At 39.3% G+C, this 16,523-nt stretch overlaps 1 long non-coding RNA gene across 1 annotated transcript; it reads right to left on the bottom strand.

Moving 5' to 3' along the window:
- Nucleotides 1-14,031: 14,031 nt before the first annotated feature.
- LOC105355290 (uncharacterized) lies at nucleotides 14,032-14,584 on the bottom strand. Its single transcript, XR_909751.3, has 2 exons — nucleotides 14,297-14,584; nucleotides 14,032-14,218 (listed from the first exon to the last, which is right to left on the bottom strand). It is a non-coding gene; the product is annotated as an uncharacterized LOC105355290 (long non-coding RNA).
- Nucleotides 14,585-16,523: the final 1,939 nt, after the last annotated feature.

A 16,523-nucleotide genomic window follows, 5' to 3' on the forward strand; every position in this document is an offset into this window, starting at 1 on the left:
TTAACGCCACACTCTGCTATGGTTGCTTTGACAGCCCCCTCTTCCAGTCTTTCTCCCTCTCTTAAAGAGGGTGATAAATGAGACAACAGCCTTTTGGTCTCCTTTGTACTTATCCAGTTCACAAGGAGCTCATTCGTAAAAGTTATCGCCCCTTTCATGGCATTGACAATGGTTTCCAGTACACGGAATGTACATATAAATTTCATATAAATTATTTGTTAATTTTTTTTTAAGACATGAATGTGCATATGTAAAATACTTTCACTTTTCACTTTCCTTGCAGATATCTAATTCTAAAATGAACAAATCTCGTTTTATTCAAATGATTAAAACTTTTAAATCTGTATTAAAAAAAAAGTATAAATAATCATACAAAACTTTGATACAGTGGAGTGTACTTATTGAATTTGGTTCCACCCAACTATAAACATTTGATTAAAAAAACAAAGGAAAATGAAGGGGTTATGAGGAGCCCATAGACCATCAGACTACATCCAGCATTGTGTGCCCTGAAGGAAGGTCCCAATCGTCACAGCCTTGGGTTCACATTCCTTAACCCCTGGGGTCAGGGCTTTGTCTGAGGATAGCACTGAAGCAACTTCCCCTGCGGAAATCAACATGAGCTGACACAGTGAATGCTGGAGACGCACACAGAGGCAGGAAAGAGGACTGGCGAGGGCAAGCTTAAGTACCGCTATCATAAATGGAAAACAAGCAAACTGCTCAAAGACATGCAGATGTGTCACATCATGTGAATGTTTATGTTTGTTGTATCCTTCATTTTAATCTGTACATTTATCTGACACTAATAATATGCAGTTAGTGAACCATTAAATTACATCAAATAAAAAACTCTCATGAGGTAGAGTGTATAACTACAATAGAATGATTCTATTAATGCCAACTCAAAAATATTAAAGTTGATACTGAGAAAAAATAATCATATTTAAGAGTCAAAGTAGGACTTGATTCTTGGGCAGTTACTTTTGCATTTATTTTTTTTTATATACGTTTTCCTCATTTGGCTCAGTCTAGTAGAATCATTCACCAAACTGTTGCACTTTTGGATTAGACAAGAGTGTTTTTTGGAGAGTATATGGTTGCTAAGCAGCCTAAAGCTGTGTTCACATCAAATGTGATTTGTGCGACAGGGATGTCCAGTTTCAATGTAAAGTCAATGTACACTTGTGATCAGAGGTCCTACACCAGGTTTTGAGCGTCTGGCGTGGCGTGGCAGTGCAGCAGCAGCGTGTTTCTGGCGTTGCAGCACATTTTGGGCAATGCAGTGGGATTTATCCACTTTTCAAGTATCTTTGCTTAACCCTTATGTGGTGTTCGGGTCTGTGGGACCCGTTTTCATTTTTTATCAAAAGAAAAATGATACAATTAATTAATTTTTCAAACTCAGACTCACTGGCCTTGGCTCATTTTCTGTGAAGAACAGATATCAGAATACATTTTTAATGACCACACACCGTACACCCCCCCAACACATTTCTATTACATATAAGATGTTCGGGTCCACTGGACCCGGGGCTAATAGAAGTGTGGAAATTGATGTTTTATGTACCTACACTCTGTCCTCCACCTGTCTGGGCCTGCTGTGTGTGTGTGGGTGTGTGTAGGTGTGTATGTGTGTGTGAGAAAGAGAGAGAGAGAGAGAGTGGCAGAGAGAGAAAGATTCACTGTAAATGTGAGTTCTGTTTCTGCACCTGCGGTTCCCGCGCAAGGTTGCAACATTGTTAGAATAATTCAAGAATCAACTCTGTTTGCTCTCGTTCTCCCGCACATTTGACCATTTGACTTTCTTGCGGGAATCTTTAATATCTCGCTCTTTATCTGCTACAAATTGGAGGCGGGACACTATAAATATAGCTTTGCCAGTGTGGTTTCTTATCACAACTGATCAAAATGGCCAAAAGACTTTCTGCGCAGAGGGCCCTGGAATTGATTTTAGAAGAGAGAGACGTTTTTGATGATGATGTAGAGGGAGACGATTCAGAAGAGGAGGTTTCAGAATTAGAGGATCACATTTCTGAAAATTCAGAGTCTGACAGTGACAGTGACAGTGAGAGAAGATGATTAGATTGGGGCGGCCGTGGAGCAGCGGTAGGGCGGTCGGCCCATGATAGTAAGATTGCAGGTTCAATTCCCGCCTTGCACGCCCATGAGTCGAAGTGTCCTTGGGCAAGACACTGAACCCCACCTTGCCTCTGGTGGTAGGCGGGCGCCTGTGCTTGCGAGCGGAGCCGCCACCAGTGAGTGAGTGAATGTGTGTGTGACTGGGTGAATGGGTCTGTGACTGTAAAGCGCTTTTTCCTTGTAGGAAGAAAGGTGCTATATAAGTATACACAATTTACCATTTAGATTGAGCATCAGCCAGTTCCAAAACGAAGCCATCAGCACCCAGCCACAGGACCAGGCCGTCAGCAGCCAGGACCATGTGTTGTACAGGCTAGTGGCTAGAAGGCCATGTGTTCAATGGGGCTGATGTGTTGTCTTGACTAATAGGTTTACTCTATGTGTTCAGCTTGTGTTGTGCACCTGAATGGGTTCAGTTTCTGTGTTCAAATAAATAAAAGTTAGTAGTTTTGAAAACCATTGCTTCACTTGAAAATTTGTTTCCACTCATATCTTGATTTTAATTGATTTTCTTTATCACGTTTTAAATAATGAGTTATGAATGTGATCTAACAAAGGTAAAGGGCAAATATTAACCAAATATACTGATTGTAATTGGATGAGGTAAACATCTGTCGAGTATTTTAACATCAAAGTGTTTGATTGTGAGGCATTAAAAACCACAACATGCAACGGGTCCACCAGACCAACGAACACTGGCTGAGTAACAACAATATGAACACCACACAAGGGTTAAAAGACTCACCGCCTCATCCAATCAGGGGATCAACTTTGGGCCTTGACGTGTTGATGGCGTTATCAGCGGGTAGAGTCCAAAACCAACATGGAGAATCTGATCATTCTCTTTCTGAACTATACGATATTTTTCCTGTTTGTCTGGAAATAATAATCCTCTAATTTTATTGTTATTTTTAATTTTTTCCTCCTCGGACAAATGTGGGACAGCAAGTCGTCAAAATGGCTCACAGAAAGACGGAAGTAGCTGGCCGTCATTCAGTGAACGTTGAACCCCCCCCATACTGGGAGAGTCCCTGAAAGATTTTATGAACCCAGACATGGAGACATGGCAAAATAAACAAACTTGACCTCTCAACATCACCTTTTTCTTCCATGCACTGTAAATGAGATATACAGTCAATGGTCCAATGTAGCTTTGAGGCTAAAAAGAGGAAATAAGACAAACAGCCTTCATAAATACTTTTATTTAGAGCAGTAATACACATATGAACACATTAAATCTAATCTACAAAAACCATTCCTGACTTCCAGGAATACTTTTCTGAGAGTTCTTTCTCCCTAGATCCAGGGTTCACTTCAATGAGTATTCACACTTCATTTAACCAGGGGTTGATAAAAGCTCTGCAGATTTCCTCACATCAAATTGGATCAAGCGATCCATTGATGCCACATAGAAAGCCAAGTTCACAGAAAGAAAAAAGTGCAATATTTTCCAAATTGATTGGAGCTCATCCTGCTAAAGGCTTTTGTCAATACTGGGCATTCCATCAGCTTCCATCTTTCCATCAGCATCATGACTAAGCTATGCTGGGCTCTGAATGCTGTCTGCTGGCAGATGAGACTTCCACAATGGGAATATCGGAAGCTCAAACATCAATCATTCTTTAATATCATATTAAAGGGAAATTGGCTACATTTAAATAGACAGAATGATAAATCTTGTCAGCTCCAGGTAGATACTGATTTTATCATACGGGAGAGAATCACCCTCCCTGGAGAGCATCATCTTCTCATACAATTGAGTCCAGCATCATTGCACGATGATGGAGCTGCAGCACCTGACAGTTTGAGACGGTAAAATATGGCTGTGGATAGGGTTGAAGGTGTAGTCAAAGTCTCTGGTTTGCTAGTATTCAGATAAGAAAAAACTTACTATATTTTTCTTGAATGTTTATTTCATTAGATAGTTTCCTTCAAAAAATATAGTCACGCGAAGGGTTGCAAATTCTGTATTTTTAAAACTATGATTGACATATGAAAAACTCTCTTTTCCATCAGCGTTCCACCAGTAATTTTTTACCAGCCTGCAAATAATTGGGTCCAGATTTCAATTAATTTTTTTACCCAAAGACTGATATAGAAAATATTATTATCCTGAAATAAAAAATGCCACTCGTCTTGAAGTTTAATTAGTTTTTTGCCTGTTTTCTCTGCAAGACATACATAAAAAGCCAAGTGAAAAAAAAGTTTTGATACTTCATGAAGGATTTTGATGCTTATTCTGCATTTTTAAAGAAAACCAAATTTCTGTGCTTTTTTTTTTCTTCAGTTGTCTTCTTGGCTTTGGTCATGTTGCGAGTTGTGCCCCTATCAGTCAGTCCAAATTCAAGTTGATTGTCCACAGCTGTTTTCATTTCTGTCAATTACTCTCAGTGTTTTCAAATGTCTGGTTTTCAGTTTCACCTTGTCAGGTCATCGACTTTATTCTGCTCTTTTCGCCCTTTTTGTTGCTCCCATGGTTTTGTCATGCTTTAATTTTTCTATTAAATATTTTAGGTACTGTCGCCATGCCTGGTCTTCATTTTGGATCCTGCACCACCAGTTCCTAACAAACCAGTTTCGTTCTGTTCTATTTTTGGCAGATACCTTTTTAGCTGCCGTTTATTCAGATTTAAAATCCCACTCCTATCATATTTTGATTTATTGTAAAAGCGTTCCCAGTAGTCTTTGAACAATGATTGTGCCCTTTTTAGCCAAAATAAAAAAAAAACTGTGTCGTTTTCTAGGACATAGTTTGTGAAGAGTGACAGGAGTTAATCAGAAATTTGAAGTAAGCCTTTCTCATTTCCCATTTTACATTTGTGTACACTCTCACCTGCTAGTTTACAGCCCCTCACAACCCTTACTGGTGCAACAGAAATGGTGAGAAATGTCGGAGCTATCCAGTCGTACAGTTTTGAGCCAGGTGTAGCTTAGAGGAGCAAAACAAAGATCTATTTGTCAGCAAGTGGATTAATCAGAATGGAGCCAAGCAGTGAGCCTGAGGCCTACCAATTGCAGATTTTACATTACAACTACAAACTTTTTCCATTAGCATTTTTTGTCTGCTTCTGATTCACAACAATTTGAATGAAATAATACTCAGAAATGGAATTTTAAGCTTAATCTCTTTCATGTGTCATATGTCCCCCATCGTCGGAAAATTGCCACAAGAACATGTTAAAACACCTAAAACACAATTTTCATCGAAGTGGGTCTTTCAAAGTAAAGACATTTTAGATGAACTGGGACTAATAATATAATTACAATCCTTTGAAAGCCCTGGACATGGAGCGTACACCCTGTCTACTTACTGACTTCCTTCAGTTGTTACAGAACAGCTGGGAGAGGGTGACACTGTTGGACTTCAGCTGGGTAAACACTCCCCACTGAGGCCAGAGATCCTGTCTGCACACAGGGAACACCACACTTTCAGCAAGTGGGGCCTCACGCACCACAAGGATGGATGATCCAACCAGGCCAAAGTCCACGTGCTCACAGCAGTCAAATTGTGACAAGAGATCCCTCCCTACTTATCTTCAGAAACAATAAGCTTCAACAAATAGACAGTGGGTTGGCATGGTTGGTGTCTCCTGTGGTTCAACACCGCTTTGCTGGTCACATGCAGACAATGTTGGCACGTGCCCTTTGCATGCTGAGCGACTCTTAGACTGCTGGTAAAAGAACTTGACTCAATGGTGCTTGAAAGAGACAGTCATTTCATTGAGAGGAACATTAGAGTGAAGTGGAGTAATGTGACACCTCTTCTGTGGCTTCCTGCTTTCTTACCAACAGACTCGCGCTGACAGTCACTAGCGCATGTGCTAAACCACATCTAATAATAAATCTCTGAGGCACTTATTGCGGATGTGCAATTGTAAAAAGATCATAGATTTTTATTTGCTGTCATTAAAGTGACTTTTGTAATGTTTGATACAGGGCTTCAACAGAGTTTAGAGCTTGGCATTTTCCGAATTTGTGTGTCTCACGTTGCTGAAAGTTTGCAAGAGAGCAACACTTTTGATATGTTCTAAAAGTGTTCCCAGTGTTCTAATAATAATGATTATACTTTTTTTAAGCACATACACAAAAAAAATGATATTTTCTATGACACAGTTTCAGCAAGCTGGCAGGAGATCATTGGAAAATTGTCTCTGAGCTGTGGGCAAGGCTGTTGGTGTGGATGAAGCCTGCCTCCACTTCTCGTCACCTATCCATTTACAGTACATGCTCTCCCGCTAGCTCATAGCTCCTCACAACCAGAGGCTTACATTACCAGTGCAACAAAATGCCGAGCAATTTGTAGTCATAGCTGCATAGGTTTGAGCCAGCTTGGAAGAGGAAAAGTGGATGCATCAGAATGGAGCAGAGCAGGGAGCTTGTGTTCTACTTCTACATCACAACTACAATTTTTTTCGTCTGCTTCTGATACACAATGAAAATGAAAAACCCAGAAAGGCACCTTTGAGCTGAATTTTCTTTATCAATGTCCTATATCTAAGAAATAAATGCCACAAGAGCATGTTTAAAAACACCAAAAAAACAACATTTCCATCTGAGTGGGTCTTTAAGTGTTGAGAGTCTTCCTGTCTTTTACTTTCAGGAATGGTTGGAATGTTCTTGCTAAATACTAGAGAAATCAAAATATTTCATATACTTTCATGTTCTTTCCAGCTGTATATCTCCACTTTCTCTAAAGGAGCACCCAGCCACCCTGTGGAGGGAACCAATTTTATGCCACTTGCATCTGGAGACCTTGGTCTTACGGCCACAATCCAGAACTCATCAGCATTTATGGACCATAGGAACACAGATTGACCGGAAATTGAGAACTTCACTTTCTGGCTCAGCTCTGTGTTCACCATGAGAGACTGGCACAACAAACGTATGACAGTGGACGCACAAGTACGCCTGTTGATCTCATGCTCCGATTTTGCATCACTTGGAACAAGACCCCATTAAACTTAAGTCCTCCACTTGGGGCAGTAGCTTTATACCCACCCAGAGAATACAAACTACCTTTCTCCGGTCGACAACCATGGCCTCAGATTTGGTAGTAATGTATGAATTTGGTTTACCTGGTAAACCTAGACATGGCAATGAGCCTGGCAACAAGCCTGACCACGTCTACATTTGTTTTTTCAAATAAAGATAAACCAAGGCCACTCTCCTGACATGATGGTAATCCATATCTGCCATTACGAGGACAATAGCAATGAACTGAACCATTTCAGTTTCGTACCTAAATCGCACTACTTTGACATTTTACACCAAGCCTCTTCCAACTGTAGGTGGTGGAAATCTGCTGTTAAACAGTATACAAAAGAAAAAGAAACCCCTTCTTGGTTGTCCAGTGTGAACACCATGTGCTATACGCATGTTGAAGAACGTGCGTTAAATGCCAAGTGTGCATGTAGCTTAAGGCTCCCTGCACCCCATTCTCAGAAAGCACCCTCCACAGGGTACCACAAGGGATGTGGTTTAACATCTTCTCCAAATCCATAAAACACATGTGGACTTGGAGGGCCAACTTCCACAAACAGTCTAGAAGCACCCCATGGAGAGTCTAGAGCCAGACTACTGTTCCATGGCCACAATGGAAACCAGAGTGTTGTTCCTAACTCAGAAATTTGAATCTAGGTGTCTTGTAAAATTGTTGAAAGGTCCATGGGCCATGGATATTTTCATGTTGCTAAACTATGTTTTCTTTTGCAAAGCTCTAAACATCATATAAATTAGCTATTTTAAATAAAATTAATCTCTTTCCTCGTTGCCCTTGAATGCCAACCCATACAGCAGCAGTTTAGTTCTTAAAATTCCAAAATCTATCACAGCCGATGGCTGGCTGATTGAGTAGAAGCAACCTAGTGCAGCATACAATTATGACTGCAGTCAGAATCACTTTGATTTAATGCTTTAAAAGTCAAGCAAGAAATAAAAAAGTGAAAGAGATTCCAAAACCTTTCATCTAAGAACAGCTTTATCTTGTCATGAGGCTACTGGAGAGCCGCCCTTCCTTGGCACGTTATCTGCCTGCAAGCTGTGAGCTTGGCCCTGGCGCTGTTTGTGTATGTGTGTGTCAAAGCCACACTCTTGCAGTGATTTACAGCTCCTCTCACTCTCTCCTCTCCCGTGCGCTGGTCAGCTGCCATGGAGAAGGCAGCTAGAACGGACCGCTGCGCTAAACCATAAATCTGGACACTTCCTACCACTGTCTCCTCCTTCAAGGGGAAGCCTGTCCTATAGCAAACATGATTAACTCATCTTCCTCTCCTACTTTCAATCCTCTCAGTCGAAAACTGTCACTGTTTTCCCTTGAAAGGGAGGCCCTTCCTTCCACCACATCAAGGTCCTTTTCACACCTCAGAGGCAAAGAGCCTTCCAGACTAACATTCCTCACTGTGCAGGAAAGAACTAAGAAAATGATTTGGGGATTGGTTTCTTGTTGTTGAAAACCAAAGGGATAAAGTGGTATTACAAGACAGCCCAACATCAGTTTGAAGAAATACCCAAAATAATTTATTCAAGCAACTTAAAACTGAATTTTATAGCATATCAAACCTCAAAAGATTGCACGTACATTTAAAAAAGTGTTTTCTCTCCTCAGTCCCCTTTTTTCCATTGACATAAAAAAACAACACCAAAAACAAAAACTTTCAAAAGCCTGTCAAACATCAAAAGACTCTCAGGATGAGTGAAGCAATAGTCCCAGAATGTCAATTTGTGAGGAAGTTAGCATGGTGCTGAGGGCCTAAAGACGTGTTGTCATTGAGGATCCTACATTTTCAAATAAAAAACAAGAGCATGGGAGTGTGCTGCCAGCAGACTCACTGAACTGGTGTAGGAGATGACAAGCTCCGCAACAGCTTCTGCCTTGAAGGTCTAACTCTTGCACAGAGGAAACTCCCATTAGAGATTCGCGGTCACACATGTAAGCTCAAAGGCTGCCCACTTAAGGCCTTAGTCATGACTGCCCTTGCGGGTGGATTTGGGCAAAAAATGGGCAAATCAGTACGGGAAACCCAGGTGGCCCACAGGAAATATCATAGTTGTAGAAAGCCTTTTAAATACTCATGGACATTTTTCTACAGACACTAAAACAACATGTAAGGCTAAGTAAGGGGGAAGTAGGTGAGATGCAGGCACGTCAGACAGATTTTTTATTTTCCTTACCCTCACCCAATCCCTGCGCACTGCACAAAGAGCTTGAAAGTGCTTTTCAAGTCATAAGTACGTGCTCCTTGCGCATCCCTTGTTAGAATTGCGTAAATTAGACAATCAGTGTTTGTGTGAGCATCCTATGGGTGTCCTACAGTAACTTAAGTTTCACCTGCACACTCCGTGCAAGCAGCATTTGTCCATGGTCAGTAAGGAGCCAGTGTGCGCACCTTAGTAATTGTGTAAGGGCACCATAAGACAGCATCAACCCTAAATTGTAAATGAGAGTAACTTACATTATCTCTACAAATGCATCAATACACTTACCACATGCACAACAATCCTAAGCTCCATTTTCATGTCATGTCTCTTAAGGTGGCCATACCAGCCTCAAAGGGAATTGCAAGACACACCTGAACACCACTTAATATGCAGCCACTTCTCTCTACGACCCTCAACGAGCCCTGACAACCCAAAAACCCACAGCCCCCGTGGGGTGGAGTGGGGGTGCATGTGACTTTAACTAAGAGAAGACATTTAGTGATAAGAATGCCCTAATATTTGCAGTTACACTTAGTTTAAATAAAATATGTTTCAATGAGGCTTGATTTCCTGTTCACAAAAAACAGTGAAATTTCTAAGAACTGACTGATAAATTCACAATACAAAATGATCTAAATATGTTTGGTAATGTGCTAAATTCCATTACGGGATTAAATATAAACTTGTGTTTTAGTGGCAAGTGCTGGTTATCCAATGTGCAATAATTTTAAAAGCTTTAGTAGACATGTAATAAAAACAGCTTGTATCTTTCATTTTGCAAAATAAGATATTCTCAGTTTTATTGCAAGCCCAAGGAGGACAAATCAGGTGCCTTTCTCTGTACGTTCACTTCAGTAAAAAAAAAGCAGTAAAAGTACTGTAGTGAATGAAAACAAATGCAAATTGTACCATGCAGTTTGCAACCTCAATGCTAAAACAATTACAGAAGAAAAATGACCAAACTTCTGCAGCTTGCATTAACAAAGGAAATCCTTATATACTGCTGGAAAGGAAAACAATATGTACAACATACAGCTTATTGTATACACTTATCTGTGACAGGATGTGAGCTTTAAGGAAGAGGGAAATTAAACTGAATGCATGACATAAAATTAAAAAAAACACCAAAGATCAATTTCTCTACTGACGAATTTTGGGACATAACATAAACAGTTTCAAAATCAACACAGCTGTATTTTGTTAATAGGATTGTCAATAAAGTATCGACATTTGGTCAAAAACTTTTCTTGTGTTGCAAAATTTGTTTAATTTTCAATCAAGACTATGGACATGTCCTAGAATTTGTGTCATAGTGAAAAAGCTTATGCAGTAAAAGTAGAAGCAGAAAAATATGAACATGTACAACAAAAACTGAAATCCATCATAGATAATCTTCTTAATTATTATTTACTGCATGAAACTGTAGTGTTATTTTTTTATCTATGTGCTGTTTTTTAATCGAGCCATGGTAACAGGATAATTACCCCTTTGTGAGATCGATTCTATTCTGCTAAATTGCACTAGTAAAAGTTGGAAGACAGTCGCTATTTTTGTCATTTAAAAAGAAATCAATTCGATGCCCTAAAATAAATGTAAAAAAATTATATTGGGTGACAAACAATATTATCCTGATTACCAATACTTGATAAAAAATATGTTCCTGAGCGAAGACACCTATATTTAATTTAGCTAAATTGTTAAATAAATCTGTACTCTAATTTTAGTTGCAAACTGAAAAAGAATAACAATAAAAAAATCAGCATAATAATAATTAAACAGTGAATCTAATGACTGAAATTCTGTGTGCTGTAATCCTTTACCCCTCTGAACACATTAACACAGGTGTTATGATGGTAATGGCGGAATAGTTTCCTAATTGTGTCACTTTTTCAACAACACCATCAGTGAAGCCCCATAACATCAACATCTGTTTCAAACATCTGTGAAGACACTTCCAGCAAACAGCTGGCATCTTTTTTTCTCTTAGATGAAGGGACAAAATAAAGGAATGACTGATCATGGCTGTTCATGCTAATCTCAATCTGTCTCATGTCCCGCCATGTGCACCAAGCAGCTGGGAATGCTGTGCAAGCAACGGTATCGAGGCTAAATTTGAAAGATTTTCATACTTGATTGTGTTTGCAACAGACTCAAATGAGTTTAAAGTGATAACTATTTCAAAGAGTAAAGAGGAGAAACATGCTCTCTTGGAACAATCCTGTCCCAAATATTTCATATCAAAGCTACAATGCCATGAAGCAGCAAATGACTCATTGAACCATTTGTTTGTTAATATAGTGCACCTTTGAAGCCAGAAAAGCCCCACTTAATAAGCAGCATATGCCAACCACCCATTTAAAAAAACAGCTTTTCGAGGGGGGGGGGGGGGGGGGGGGAGAAAACCAGTTGGGAAAATATCTCTTCACCTCAACACCACTGTGTATTGTACTCCAAAAGTGGCAAAGGTGTTTTAAGTTATTTTCTGTGTTTTTGTTACTGGCAGCTTTCTGTTTTCAGCTCTGGAGAAGATGGTCAGTCCACCAGCAGTTGGGAACTGGAAACTGCTCAAATTGGAAAGCCTCTGCTGTATACCCTCTCACTGTAACAATGACTCAACCGGGAAAGGTTTTTTAAAACACATCATATTTTATGTAGCAGATTTTTGTTTGTTTTCTGTAGATACTGGAGAACGTTTGCAAAAAAAAAAAACCTATTGTTGCTATATTGTTCAAAGTGTATAAAATTTAGTGGATAACAGCACAAACTTTGAGACAGTCCTTTAGGAGTGAGAATCTTATGGTGGATGGAATACAGATGTTGCAGTTCAGCTTGATTTTCTAATGGTTATTGCTTCCTGGTCAGTTTCTTTTGTTGCTGAAGAAAGCAAAACAAAGAGCAAAACAGTTAAAGAAACAGATAAAAAAAAGTAGAAAAACCCTTTGTAGAGAAAATTAAAGTTTTCCAACAGAAAGAGATTTCTGTGAATTGGTTTTAATTTGTCAAGTTTCTCTATTTTTCCTTCATTGTCAAAACAAGGAAGCCAGAGGCTACTTTCTTAGGAAGAGGCTTTAATGAAAATCTCTAAATTACAGTCAGCTGGTCTGTTTCTCTGGTAAAGATTAAATGCAAACCTTTTCTTTATGGTTTGGTTAAGATCATATTCTCATCTAACATTTTGCAAATAAGCAAAAATGTTATTAATAATGGCGCATCTGTGTGGCAATCACTGCACCCATTGGCCAGAAAAAACAAGGGCAGGACATCGTAACTTTAAAAGAACAATTATGGAGATCTTAAATTTGGAATAATTTTGGCTGCAGTTACAAATCTGAAAATCAATATGAATTTCAATATTGGTCATTTCGACACTTTGTGTTTGCTATTTTAAAACGTTTGCAACATGAAGTCTGGTCTGTGGGGCAGTTGGTCTCTAATGTGTCCGAGGAGAAACAGATGGCCTTGTTCTGGATGTCTAATAGAGTTTGTCAGAGCATGGGTATTTGTCTTTTTCCTCACCAGAACTCCCTTTCTCAAAATCTTGTACCTTAATGAGTGTCTAGTATTTGTTTTATGAAGACATTTGTGCTGAAAATGTAGTTAGTTTATGTTTAGGCTTCTTTAGCAGAAATGGCTGTTAGCGTGAAATTTTTGCCTCTGACTCCAAATAAACTCATTAAACTTTTATCACAATGTTACAGAATGTAACTTAGTTTGGTATAATTTTGTGTTAAGTATCAGAATCTTTATTCTACTTGCTTTAACCATTTAACACCAGAGCTTTGCTGGAGACATCATTTCAGTCAGACAACTCTTGCAGTAAAAAAGATTTATTCCATATTTCTTTTAGTTTGGCATAAGGCTCCGTTCAGATGTATAAAACAAAGATCTCTTAAACTACCCCTAATGGAGCTCACGGGTGGAAGCCGGGGAGGAGGGTGGGGTGTCGAACGCAGAGCTCACGGAAATGGAAGAAGAGGATTGGACCGCACCTAGAACTTAAGTAGGTCGTAGAACAGGTGAGCTGATTAGACGGAACGGCCCGCAGGGTGAAGAAACCAGGTAAACGCACTTCTCGAGTTGCCTGCCCGAAATACCCCCAGGGTCGTTCACCTCAAGCGATCTGTGAATCAGCTGATTCTGACATGGAGAAAATTGACCTTGCATCAATATGCAACACATTATTAACTTTATGTGTTGCATAATGGCTCAAAGCTGCTTTCTTTCGTGACAGAATCCACTGGAATTATGGTAATTGCTTAAACGGATGAATAGTTACTGTAGTTGGTAGAATGTCAACACTGAAGCTAAAGCTCTGTTCTTGATCTATATGTTTCTCTTAACATATAAATTGCATTTTTAAACACACTGCCGTAATTAACACATTGTAAATAATAAATAATAAACAAAATGCTTAATCAGTTATTGAAAACGGTAAAATTGATTGATTTCTAATAATATTACTTCACTTGCTCCAAGATTTTGCACATATTTTAACTTTTGATGCTTGAGCAATTATTGCTATGAAGATTTTTGAAACAGTGTTATGTCTATTTTACCGATATAATGTTATTTTTTAATCGTATAAATGCCTTTTATAAGTGACATAGTCTGCATATATTTTGAATAACTGTGTCATGGTTTTCAGGCGAGACAGACCCAGATGCTGGAACTCAGAATGATCAGTCGGGTAAGTAACTTGGTAAGTGAGTTTAATCACAGGAAAAGTTGAAGAGAATAAATCCTTTGACAGGAGGGAATCCGGACGTGGCTCGTGGCGAGGCTGGAGGGAACACCGCGGCTGGAGGACTCCGAGCTCGGTTCAGGACGGCAGATGAGTGACGGCAGACTTCCACACAGGTGACCTTCGTTTGGGTAAATCCTGAGACAGAGAGGCAGAACATGAGAGCAAGGCAGGACAAAGACATGGGACTTGAGCAGGCTGACCAGGCGTAGTCACCGTTAGGAGTTAACGAACTGGCGTCGATGAATGGGTTGGATCTCCTTAAGAGAAGGCAGGTTGATGAGATGAAGTGGTCACAGCTGGAGGAAGTCAGGAGCAGAGCTGAGGGGGCGGGGCTGACCGAGGCACCGTGACAAACTGATCTGCATTTGCCATGTTGATTTCTAAAATACTTATCTTTGCATAATAATTAAGTAATTCATTTTTGTCATGTGCTTTATTGATACCTAATGATTCTTAATTCTGTCTGATAAAAGTTATGAATCGGATAATGATAAATCATGTAATAAAATCGTGGGTGGGATTATATAAATTCGCTTCCTTCCACTCCCTTTCAAGCAATCTTTATTAATATGTCTAATTATCCTAAGTTTGATTTGTCATTGTATGAATGTATGACCGATGATTGTAATGTTTTTGTGTATTATTCTTATTTGATTGCTTGAAATAAACCATTTCAAATAAAAAAAATCAAAATTGTAACACTTATTACAATGATTTGAATTACAATGACATTTGAGTTTTGGGATATTTTTTGTTGATAAGCATCATAAGCAGAACATAAAAAATAAGTTTCTGGGGGGGATGTTGATAAGTTTCTGGGGGGGATGTTGATTTTATTGCTTTAGTAGTGGTGTAAAGTTAATCGAATAAATCAATTGATTGATTTGTATTCCTACGATCAAACCACATGAATCAGTCTATGACAAGTTGTTAACTGAGTAGAATTGACGTAAACCATTAAAAAAAGTTTCAAAATAAAACAATATATAAACAAGATTGGAAAACCCCATTTGGATTAAGACATTGTAAATTTATTGTACTATAATGTAAAAACAACCAAGTGCCATCACAGTGGACAACACACATGTGATGGCAGCAAAAAATGATCTAGCCATTATAACAGTCCAGTGTGTGGAAACACTGAATTTTGCGAAGACTTGACCACCCAGTATGGTCGAATGTTCTAATAATGTTCTGTTTGGATTATTTAGAAGCGGAAAAACAACAGTGGGCTGAACTTAATGAAACCAAAAACGTGAATGGACTTGCCATTAGTTTACTTGTTTATTTGTACATATTTCCACTTGATTGTCTTGCAAGAATTAGAACTAATGAGAAAATCTTCACCTGCACTGTGCAGTACCTGTATTTATCTCTGAGTTACACTGGCTAAAGTTTTGGCTGAAGATGTCCTGGATCCATTTTAGGTCAGTGAACCGATTGTAGTAAACCAATAATAACTACGAATCGTATTAGCAATCAAAAATTATGATATGTAATGAATTGTTGTTAAAATGAATTGTAAAACCTATGCAAAAGTATATTGAATGAAAATTACAAAACTTGTATATTAATGTCTTACTAAGGGCCAAAATATGGCTTCAACATCAAATGCTAATCATCCACCACATGTCATCATCATCTGGACAGAGCAGCTGTCATTTCAACACCGCGGCTGAGATTACATTAATGCAAGCCACATGAAAAAGCTGCCAGAAAGTTTTGCCTTTTCGCAATATTTCCTTTCTGAGTTTTCCAATTTTTACCCCCCCCCCCAGCCCTAAAACCACACAGAAAAGCATTTCACTTCTTCTTCACACTACTGTTTTCTCTATTGGCTCTGTCTTTGCTCTCCTTGAGAATCTGCCACTCCATCAGAGCACGAAGGAATTGGCTTGCTTTTCTGTGCTGATAGGGTCAGGGGCAGGTCAGCTAACACAACTGTCTATAGAGGAGAGGCCTTGTCCTGGCAATGCCCTGTGGTCTGCGCCCCATCACCCCACTCCTTGCCTGTCCTCACACCCCCCAACTCCACCCCCTTAGGACCAGTGACACAGCGGAGGTCAGCAACCTATTTGGGAGAACACTTGGCCACAGCAGGGGGTGAAATATCCTTTACAACGGCCCCTGTCATCTGGAGAGTAAGTAATGAAGCTAACTTTGTGACAAGGACTGATGAGCAGCCCTGGGGTGGTTTGGGATCCATGGCTCTCCTTCTGTTAGTACCAGCTCTGGCTGTAACTCCTAAGCTATTGCAAGGATTTTTTTAGGTTCTAATCATTTGTAAATCGTTTCAAAGTGTTTTTTTTTAAATACTGAAGTTGAAACAACAAGCATTATCTATTAGCTGCTGGCTTTTTTAAGCGCTCTGGGTTCCCATGGCTTGATGCTACATTGGCAGCCACACAAAGAAAGAATGATGAATGGGTCCAGAAGGGAC

The sequence above is a fragment of the Oryzias latipes genome, chromosome 12 (assembly GCF_053564925.1).
Source record: "Oryzias latipes strain Hd-rR chromosome 12, Olatipes_Hd-rR_3.1".
Classification (NCBI taxonomy): domain Eukaryota; kingdom Metazoa; phylum Chordata; class Actinopteri; order Beloniformes; family Adrianichthyidae; genus Oryzias; species Oryzias latipes.